Source organism: Pogoniulus pusillus, chromosome 5, assembly GCF_015220805.1.
Source record: "Pogoniulus pusillus isolate bPogPus1 chromosome 5, bPogPus1.pri, whole genome shotgun sequence".
NCBI classification, from domain to species: domain Eukaryota; kingdom Metazoa; phylum Chordata; class Aves; order Piciformes; family Lybiidae; genus Pogoniulus; species Pogoniulus pusillus.
In genome coordinates, this window is record NC_087268.1 from 6,608,288 (window position 1) to 6,618,236 (window position 9,949).

Here is a 9,949-nt window from a genome sequence, read left to right on the forward strand (position 1 = left end):
AGACAAAGCAAGCCAAATTGGCCAAGACCCAACGCTCTTGCCTGTGACCAGGCTGCTGCCTGCTGACCTGCAGAGAGCAGAGCTCCACGGGGAGGCCTGAAAGCTCCATCTCTGCCAGCTGGCTGATGGCCAAGGCAGCTCCATTTCCAAGCCAAAGCAAGGAAATACTACAGAGGGTCTTCCTGCAGCTTGAAAAGAAATGTTCAACTAGAGAAGCTTTGAGAATAAATGTTAAACTAGAGAAGCTTCCTCTTGCCTTTTCACAAGGTTTTAAAGCTGAGCAAAGTCCTGTGCAAGCAAGGTCCTTCAAATCATCTGGGTAAAATCTGAACACTTGTCTTTAATGTAGTGGAGCTCAGAAGTAGAAATAAGACTGAGCTCATGATTGTTAAGGTTTCAACTCTCAGAAAAAACAAAGCCAGGATAGTTGTGCACTGAAGGCCTCAGAGATGTTGGAAAGCTTTAGGCACAGTCATCTCATTTTAGATGCATTTATTGCCATGAATTAGGCTTCACAACATAGACAACACTTCTTTCTTATTTAGTCTAGGGATTAAAAAACAAATAAAAAACCCACAGAAATATGACTTCTATATAGGGAATTGTGAGACAGGAAGAGAAAAAAAATGGGTTTGACTTAGATATCACCTCAGGCTCCAGGTCCAAGGCAGAACTGGACAAGGTTTCCAGCAGAAATGGGCTTCGTTTGGGCAACAGGCAGCAGAACTGTCTTCCTATAGGTGGCCATGTCGAGAGCCTCACGTATGTGCTACCAGCAACCCCACAGGATGACCACAGAAAACTCTCAAGCCAAATCTTTTACTTACATTTGTCATACTACCACACCATGTCTAACCCTCCCCAAGAAAGCTACATCAATATAGAGCAAGAGCAACAACAACAACAAAATCCCAAACTAGTGCTAGTCCTCCTTCTGCTAGCTTAAACAGACTTAAATGTACAGTTTCTATCTGCATGCCTTCAGTACAGTGCAGAACAAAACCTGACAACTTGATGCTTAAAATCTTCTCTAGAAAACCTTTTTTTCCCCCATCAGGAATAAGGCTTGGAATGAGAAAGCATTTTAAGATACACCCCAAAGTTCAGGCCATGCTTATCTGACAGGCTTGGGCTGTAAATGGACAAACCCGAGGACTTCTTCCCTGTGCTCCATCAGGCTAATGCTCCATCTGCTTGGCTGAGGTCTGTGCCACAGCATCCAAGTGTGGGTTTTAAGTTACCCAGTCAAAGCAAACAGATGGAGGGTTTGACTGCAAAGCAGTCCAGGCTGGGCTTCAAGTTGGCTCTGCTCGAGGCACACCTCCACTCCCTGCTGCTTTCCAGGCTCAGGCTAGCCCAAAGGGCTTGTCCTCTCCCTTCACATTGGCCTCCTTCATCCCTGAGTTGGGAGTTTCCAGGGGGTGATTCAAGTCATTTCCCCAATGCCTACCTTCACAGACAACTGAAAGCAACACTTCTCCAGAAGTGTTTGAAAGAAAACTATCCCTTTGTATTCTTATATCCATCCTCCACACAAAATCAATGTGGAGAATCAATCTAGAGAAAGTAAATATGCTAGCCAAGAGGTACAAAGGATAGGAAAAGCCAAAAGGAATCTGGGAACATAAAACTAAAAAAATTCCAACACTGTTTTGTTTAGTTTCTGGAAAAAAAAAGATCTTTGGAGCACAGAATTGCCAGCTCCTTACATCTGTACCCAGATTTGGGCCAAGGGGTCTCACCACTGAACTGGTGGGCATAGTGAGGAGAAAACACCACTGTTGTGAGGTTAGGAATAATATGGGGGAAAAATGAGGACTGAAATGATGTGCTGGTCCAAGAGGTTTGGGAAGCAGTGCTGCAGCTTGAAGCCACGCTGCTGAGCAGCAAAAAGGCATGCTTTAGAGTTTGCTGAGCTTTCCAGCTTGAACTGCTGTTATGTACATGTCAATCTGCTGGCAGAGGAAATCCTCCTTTTATGATTTCCATCCTCCCTGCTTGTTCCTCCTCCCTAGAAGTTTTCATCCTCTCAGATGAGCCAAGCATCAAATGAGTTGCATGTGTACATATGCTGAGGGCAGGCACCCTGGGGAAGCAGACAGGGGTGGGGAATCTGTGATCATCACCTTTCCTTTTCCCCATGACTCAGTTGCAGGCTATCCTAACAAAACAAATGAATTACTTTCAATTCACAGTAACTGTTAAATTAAGAAGTTATTCCAATCAAAGTAAGTATTTCTACACCTGATTGTAAAGATTAAAGTAGCTTTTTTGCTGGCCACCTGAATCTGTTTTACAAAGACATCTGAAAGGCATTTTATCAGCTGCCGAGCAGTATTTACTCATGAAACTGCTCTAATTGCTTTGGAATGTGCACCCTGGCTGCTGGAACAGCTCACTCCTGCTGATACACTGAGCAAAGTAATACTGGTTTACAGGACTTTTAAACAGCAATCCATTCTTCACTCTCAAGGTAAACAGCATGACACAGGAAAAGAAAGCAGCAAAATAAAAGCTAAGCCCTCCAACTATGGCTTTTGCACAGCTGCCCTACATGTTTACAAGAGCATCAAGTCATTTGTAAAATAAATCACCACCATGCCTGAAATACAGATCAGTAACCTAGTACTAAGCTTATCTAGCAGCTGGAAATTGCATGGGTGAAAATTTATTCCTGGTGCCCACTGCATCAGCACTTAATATCTAGAAGGGGAAAAAGTAATATGTTCTGGCCAGCAGTAAACTCTGCCATTAGCTTGCAGCCTTGCTCTTAGTTAAGCAGTGGAACTCTTAGTAGGTCACAGATAATCCACTCAGTCATACCTTAATATTCTAAAACTGAAACAGAACTCTGGTCTGCATTACGCATGCCCAGGATCTGCAATAGCTTACAAAACCAAAATCAGCACTGGCTCCATCTGCCTTTAAGACAAAGTCATCCCAAACACTGAGTCACAGTCTGGAAGGTACAGTGGTCTGAACAGCATCTGCTCTTCTGTATCACAAAAGCCTCCTATACCTCACCCAGCAGAAAGAATTACTCCCATACATGCTGATGTATAAAGCATGGACAGTATAGGACAACTTACACCAATTCTCTGGGCACCTATGCAGAAGTGAACCCCTGCAGATGTCTCAGCACCTATGCCATAACAGCCAAGCCAGTTCCGCTGATGTGAGCTAAACTTCAGCAACAGATGCTTGGAGCTGTTTTTTTGTGTGAAGTGGGAGCGTCAGAGCTAATAGAGTCCTTGGAATGAGCAGCTTCGGACAAAATCAGGCCAGATTAAGGATAGACAGCCCCGGGGCCTGGCTGTGACAGTCCTTCAGCACAGAGATGTCCAGCACAAGGTAATTTCTCTAGCACACCTGTGACTTTCTGCAGGAAGCATTGCACACACACTGGGCTGTGCTTTGTGCAGACAAGGGCTGGGACTTTTAAGAGCATGGTGTTTGCTAAGAGGGCAGGTAGAGGCTCTGTCGGGAACAGAAGATCTTGGAGAAAGGTGAGGCAGGATTGAAGGCTCTTCTCTGAGCAGAGAGCTCAGAAGTTAAAAGACTCCTCCAACAAGAGATTCTTCTTAGTTTTCTGCCTGACATCCCACCCAGGTCTCCCTCACTGAGGACACTGATTGCAGTTTCTCTCTGTAGCTCTTCGTCAGATCTGAGCCATAGGGGCAGATCTCAACATCCTTAACAGCTGCTGCATCTTTCCCCTCCTGTCAAAGCCTGCCCACCAAAAGAGCAGCTACACACTCACCTCCTGGCAGCAGGGCAAAGGCAGGTGTCTCCCAATGTCATGCTTTCCCTACCTTCCTTCAGTCACCCCATAGTTAATACTTCCTTTCAGATTCTTCCCTACAGCCACTTTTAATTTGTATTTGTGTGCATATTAACAAGAGCTTTTTAATTGGAAAACTTTTTTGATCTTAAGGTAGCATTAACTTCTCCCTGTTTTGTCCTGCTGTGAAGGGCCCTGGCCTATAGGAGAGAGCTTTGAGGCTGCAGAGCACATCTCCCCGCACGACCTTTTTCATCCTTGGCTTCCATTGCTTCAGTCAACAGTGCAAGTGCCTCCTAGTATGACACTCACCATTTGTTGCTTAGGAATTAAACATTGACTAAACATATCATTCTGCATAGGCCATTGAACTGGAAGAATGTTTGGTGAGCTCAGCAGCTAAAGCTTTATTAACCATCTCTGGTGACCTTCTACTTGAGCAAGGCGAAGTCAGCATGGGGAGAAACAATCTCAAACCCTTTCCAAGGTGCTCTTTCTGTAACACACAGTGCTTCTAAAGCTCTAATACTTACACACAGACCAAAAAAAGGTCTTCCAGCAGGTAGGTGCTAAGTTATCCATCCCACCACGGCATAAAGTTCATAGTTCCACACTTAATGCATTCCGAGTTCTCTCTAAACCAGTTTAGCACCACCCACAGTGCACCTACTGCTCCAGCGGCACATCAGTGAGTTGAAGTGCTGCACTCCGAGTTAAAAGGCAGATTGTTTTCCTTTCTTCAGCATGCCTGCAATGTTTAACAATGCTCTAGAGCCCAGGTCAGCCAAAGGTGTGTTGAAACAGAACAGCTAACAAACAGGACAGCAAATGGAATTTTACAAACACCAGCAAATCCACTCAGCTAGCAGCATGATAACAGGAGTCCAAAATACTCCAGGGGCAAGATGCCTCCTCCCCAGGTGTCAAAATCAGTGTGAAGTAATTATATTCAGAAGAGAAGTCTAGAACAAGCCTGCCAAAGTACTGGCTTCTCACTATCAGGCATTTAAAAATCAAACAAGGAGAAAAGCGACACCAAAATTCCTTACATTTTCTGAATTCTCCTTTTCCTTTACTTGACACACAAAAAGCAAGAGCCTCAGATTCAACACTAACACATCCTGCCCCCATCAGATCAGAGGGAAAATGTTGATGACTGCTCTCGAGTAACGACCACTCAAAGTGAAAGAACAACTTTGCTACCTCTCTGGAGCTGAACTCCATCCTATTCGGTAGCATCTTGTCAAAGCTTGTCAGAAGGACAATTAAGTGCTTTCGAAACTAAAAGGCAGCTTTCAACAGTAGTCCTAGAACAATCAGCAATGGAACAAAAAAAGCCAGTCTGAACACTGTCTCAGGCTGAAGCCAGAAAGCCATACTTCATCTCAACTCTCTTGGGGAAAAAATGGTCTCAGTTACAAAACCAGCACCAGACTGAGATTGACTGGGCAGAGCAGATGTGTCCTCATGGACAGACACCCAGCAAGACACAGGCAAGAGGAAGGTCTGAGCACAGTCTTATGATTTCTGAACATAAGCTAGAATTTTGCCTCTCTTCTCCTGTCCTACCATGCACAGAAGTCTTCAAAAAGCAGTGTTGTACCTTGAAATGTGAGGGATAGTACCTGAGTGTGTACAATAGCCTACCTTTGACCCTGGGGGTACACATTCCCAAGTGTGCTGCACCTGTGCCCACAGAAAGAGCCAAATGGCACATGTGACCTTGCCCGTCACAGAAAGCATTCTCCTACCTGTGTAGGAGTTCAGTTTCAGTTTGCTCAGCCTGGAGTCTGAGTTGCCCTACATTTTTGAGGTCCTGAGCATCACAGCTGGGACATCTCTCAAGCTTCAATGAATGTAGTGCAACACCTTTGTGATCTGGGCAGGCATAATGGTTACTACTAATTTTCATCACATTGGAAGGTAGCCACATTTTCCTTCTAAACAACCATCACCACAAGTTATTTCAGCTGGTCACTTCCAGAAGTTTATTTTGGGAAAGCTTGAAACCCACAAAGGAAACCTCACCTATCTGTTCCACAGGCACAAAGGGTGCATGAAGATCACTAAAGCCACACAGACCCAAGCAATGCAAGGTCTTGGGAACAGAATGAAGCAGGTGCACATCTCTAACAATGAGAAAGTAGATGGTAGACACCAGGGATACCACACTGCTGAGCCTCTGAATCTACCAGTGCCCCTTGGAAGGTAGATGGCCAGCAACATATACCTGTCTACTAAACATTACACTTTAGTGGGCATAAGGATAGCAATAACAATCTTCCTTATCTTTTTTAAGGCATCCTAAACAAGCAACCACAGCCCATGGAGCAGCAAGATGAGAATTTCAAGCTGACTGCTTGTTAGTCATCTACAGAAGCACATACATTTGGTGGGAGCCCCTGTGCCTTCATCTACAGAAGCACATACATTTGGTGGGAGCCCCTGTGCCTTCATCTACAGAAGCACATACATTTGGTGGGAGCCCCTGTGCCTTCATCTACAGAAGCACATACATTTGGTGGGAGCCCCTGTGCCTTCATCTACAGAAGCACATACATTTGGTGGGAGATCCTGTGCCTTCATCTACAGAAGCACATACATTTGGTGGGAGATCCTGTGCCTTCATCTTAAGCAGCACATACATTTGGTGGGAGCCCCTGTGCCTTCATCTTAAGAAGCACATACATTTGGTGGGAGCCCCTGTGCCTTCATCTTAAGAAGCACATACATTTGGTGGGAGCCCCTGTGCCTTCATCTTAAGAAGCACATACATTTGGTGGGAGCCCCTGTGCCTGCATCTACAGAAGCACACCCATGTGGTGGGAGCCCCTGTGCCTTTGAGAGGCTTGATTTTCAGCTGATCTCCCTTGTTCTAAGCTAAAAGTATTGACTTGTAGCAGCTTCTATAGCCTCTTCTGCTCCAATAGCTGCAGTACAGCAGAACAGCAGAGAACACACACACTGGGCCAATTCTTTTATTTCACTTTTGGGTAAACAGAATTTCACTACAATCACGATCTTGATAAGCCAGTTCCCTGGTGCATGTTATTAACACTGCCTGCATTATCCTTCAGCCTTAGGAAGGAAGCAAATCTTGCCTCAAGACAGGAGGAAGGAACTAAATGCATAAAGGAAATTAAGCTGCTAGAAGTCCTTGTTCTTGGCAATAAATGAAAAACTAAAAGAGTGCAATTATCTAGTTCACTACCCTGACTTTTTAGCAGTTTAGTTTTTAGTAATTCTTTCCAAGAGATCAGTGTCAAATAACCATCTGAGAACACAACCCCCATCATAGACAAAAACCAGGTGGCATTGCCAAATCTCTTTCCAGATGCAGTACTAAGAAAACAAATGGTTGCCTGATTGTAATTACTAGTACACTCCCAATTAGCAGTTGCTAGCACAAAGTGTGCTTGCAGCAGACTTGCTCTTCCCTCGTGGACACACCATTTGAGCAAACCTACAATGAGCTTGGGATTCAATTTGACAGGTCTTAAAGCCTGTCAATAGTTGTCTGGTTTCAAGTGTTATGGCCACATAGTGAATGTATTCAGCATGCAGGGACAAAAAGAAGTAAATATAAGAACTGAGAAATACCAGTTCATCACTCAACAAACACGATTGCAGTGTGCAGCACAGGTAGCAGCACGGTGGGACAGCTCTGTGCCACCCAACCTCAGACAGTCCTGCTACCAAGGGCGGTTTCAAAGACTGATTTGTGAAGGGCCAGGAGGGAATTCTCTTTGTGACATATACATTTTTTCTGTTTTGGCAGTGACCAGAGGTTATTCTTCCCCTGTACTCAGCACTGTTCAGGCCACACCCTGAGTGCTGTGTCCAGTTCTGGGCCCCTCAATTCAAGAGAGATGTTGAGGTGCTGGAAGGTGTCCAGAAAAGGGCAACAAAGGTGGTGAGGGGCCTGGAGCACAAACCCTATGAGGAGAGGCTGAGGGAGCTGGGAGTGTGCAGCCTGGAGAAGAGGAGGCTCAGGGGGGACCTCATTGCTGTCTACAACTACCTGAAGGGAGGCTGTAGCCAGGTGGGGGGTGGCCTCTTCTCCCAGACAACCAGCAACAGAACAAGGGGACACAGCCTCAAGTTGTGCTGGGGAAGTATAGGCTGGATATTAGGAGGAAGTTCTTCACAGAGAGAGTGATTGGCATTGGAATGGGCTGCCCAGGGAGGTGGTGGAGGCACCGTCCCTGGAGGTGTTCAAGCAAAGCCTGGATGAGGCACTTAGTGCCATGGTCTAGTTGGCTGGCTAGGGCTGTGTGCTAGGTTGGCCTGGATGATCTTGGAGATTTCTTCCAACCTGGTTGATTCTATGACTGTTACGATTCTATTTTCCAGCAATAACCACTGTCACACAGCAGGAGTTTGCTGCTTCTAATACTAAGAGTTCAAACTGTGGTTCCCCTAAGACAAGCCAAATTAGAGAAAAAACTGCTACTGGCATTTGAGATATTTAGGTTGAAATACTAGCAAGTGTTGTTCTTCTCAGGAGAAATGCCTGGCATGTTGTATTTTATTTGCTGCCAGGGTAGTCTCTCAAAGGATGCAATCAAGACAAACCCAGGACTTTTGTAAATGTGGAATTGCATTCAGCCTATCAGATGAACTTTGCACTGGATGCAGTTCCAACAGTGAGCTTCATCTAATAATTTGTCCTGTTTAAAAAAAAAGAAGCCCCAAAGCAGAAGAGCTTTATTTTCCATTCCAAAGGGCAAGTTGCAGCACCATCTCTACTGCATACCTTTTCTCCTTCTCTTCCACTGCTCCAGACTAATGATTTTATTTTTGTTTGTTTCTTTCTTGCATCCAGGACTTCAGGTTTGGCAATTTCAAGCTGGAATAAAACCCAGGAACACTGAAAAACGACACTTTGCTCAGTTGTTACGGGCAGGAAGAGAAGTCTCAGTAAAAATATTTTCCTTGAACTTTCTGCTACTATCTTTAATTCTCCAAAAACACACTGTATGTTCTTCTCAACCTACCCTGCCAGATGACTTTGATGCAGGGAAGTACAGCCCCCCAGGCAGTCTTTTATTTTCCTTTTCTTAAAACATATTGGCAAGAAGAAACAAGATAGAAAATAGCTCAGCACTCATTTTCTTCTGTTCTTTGCATTCCCTAATTTGCAACCCAAGAGGAATGGGTCTTTGGGTTACATAAACACCTGAAGTGCCAAGGTGCTGTTTGCAGTACAAGGTGAGGGACTGGGGTGCACGGCTGAGCCTGCTGAGCAACCCAAACAATCTCTCACATCAACAGCATCAAAACTCCCTCATGATTATAACAGATGAAACACCAAAAGCACCTACAACTCTGCTCAAACACAGAAATTACTTTCCAAACCCAGGCACGAGATACTATCTGAGCTTTGCACACACCTATGAAGCTTTTAGGTCATTTCAGTGAAACCTGCAAGTCTCCACACAACTATCAACTTATTTGTTGTTCAGCACCCGTTGAATCAGCAGAACTCTTTCAAAGGTTCATTAGATAGCTAAAATGTCTGCCTTGATTACAAAAGGGACAGTCTGTGCTGACCCTTTGTCATGGTTTCCACTTCACACACCTACAAGCTAGCTACCTTGGTGCACTAGTACATGAGCTATTGCCACTCCTTCCTCTATTCCCCCAGAAAACTGCTCCCTATATATACAGCCTCACAAAAATCACCCCATACCAAGTGTGCTTCTGTGTTAGAAGCCAGGCTAAGCAGTGGTATCTTACAACAAAAGCATGTTTAGTTTGTATTTAAGCTACAAAAGAAACCCAAAACACAAGGCAGACAAGACAAGCACTCACCTCTCTGAGGCACTACCCAATTCACAACTGCAGGTTAATTTCAGCCCATAGATAATGTTGGTGCCAACTTTTTAACTGGGACATTTGGCCAGGTGAACAGCTCTGACACAGAGCAGTGTTCTCTCCCTGGCTGCTGAAAGGAATGATAACCTACTTGCTGAGGCTGAATTGTTTGTGAACATGCAGATATAAACCTGAATAGCTGCATGTCTGATGGCAGCTTCTGCTTCAGGCAGCTCCTGCATCATCCTGTACTTCTTTCCCCAAGATACTTATTTCTATTCCAGTTAAGAGATATACAATAAAGGACATAAACCAAACTATTTTCTACTCTAATTTAAAGCAAATCTCTAA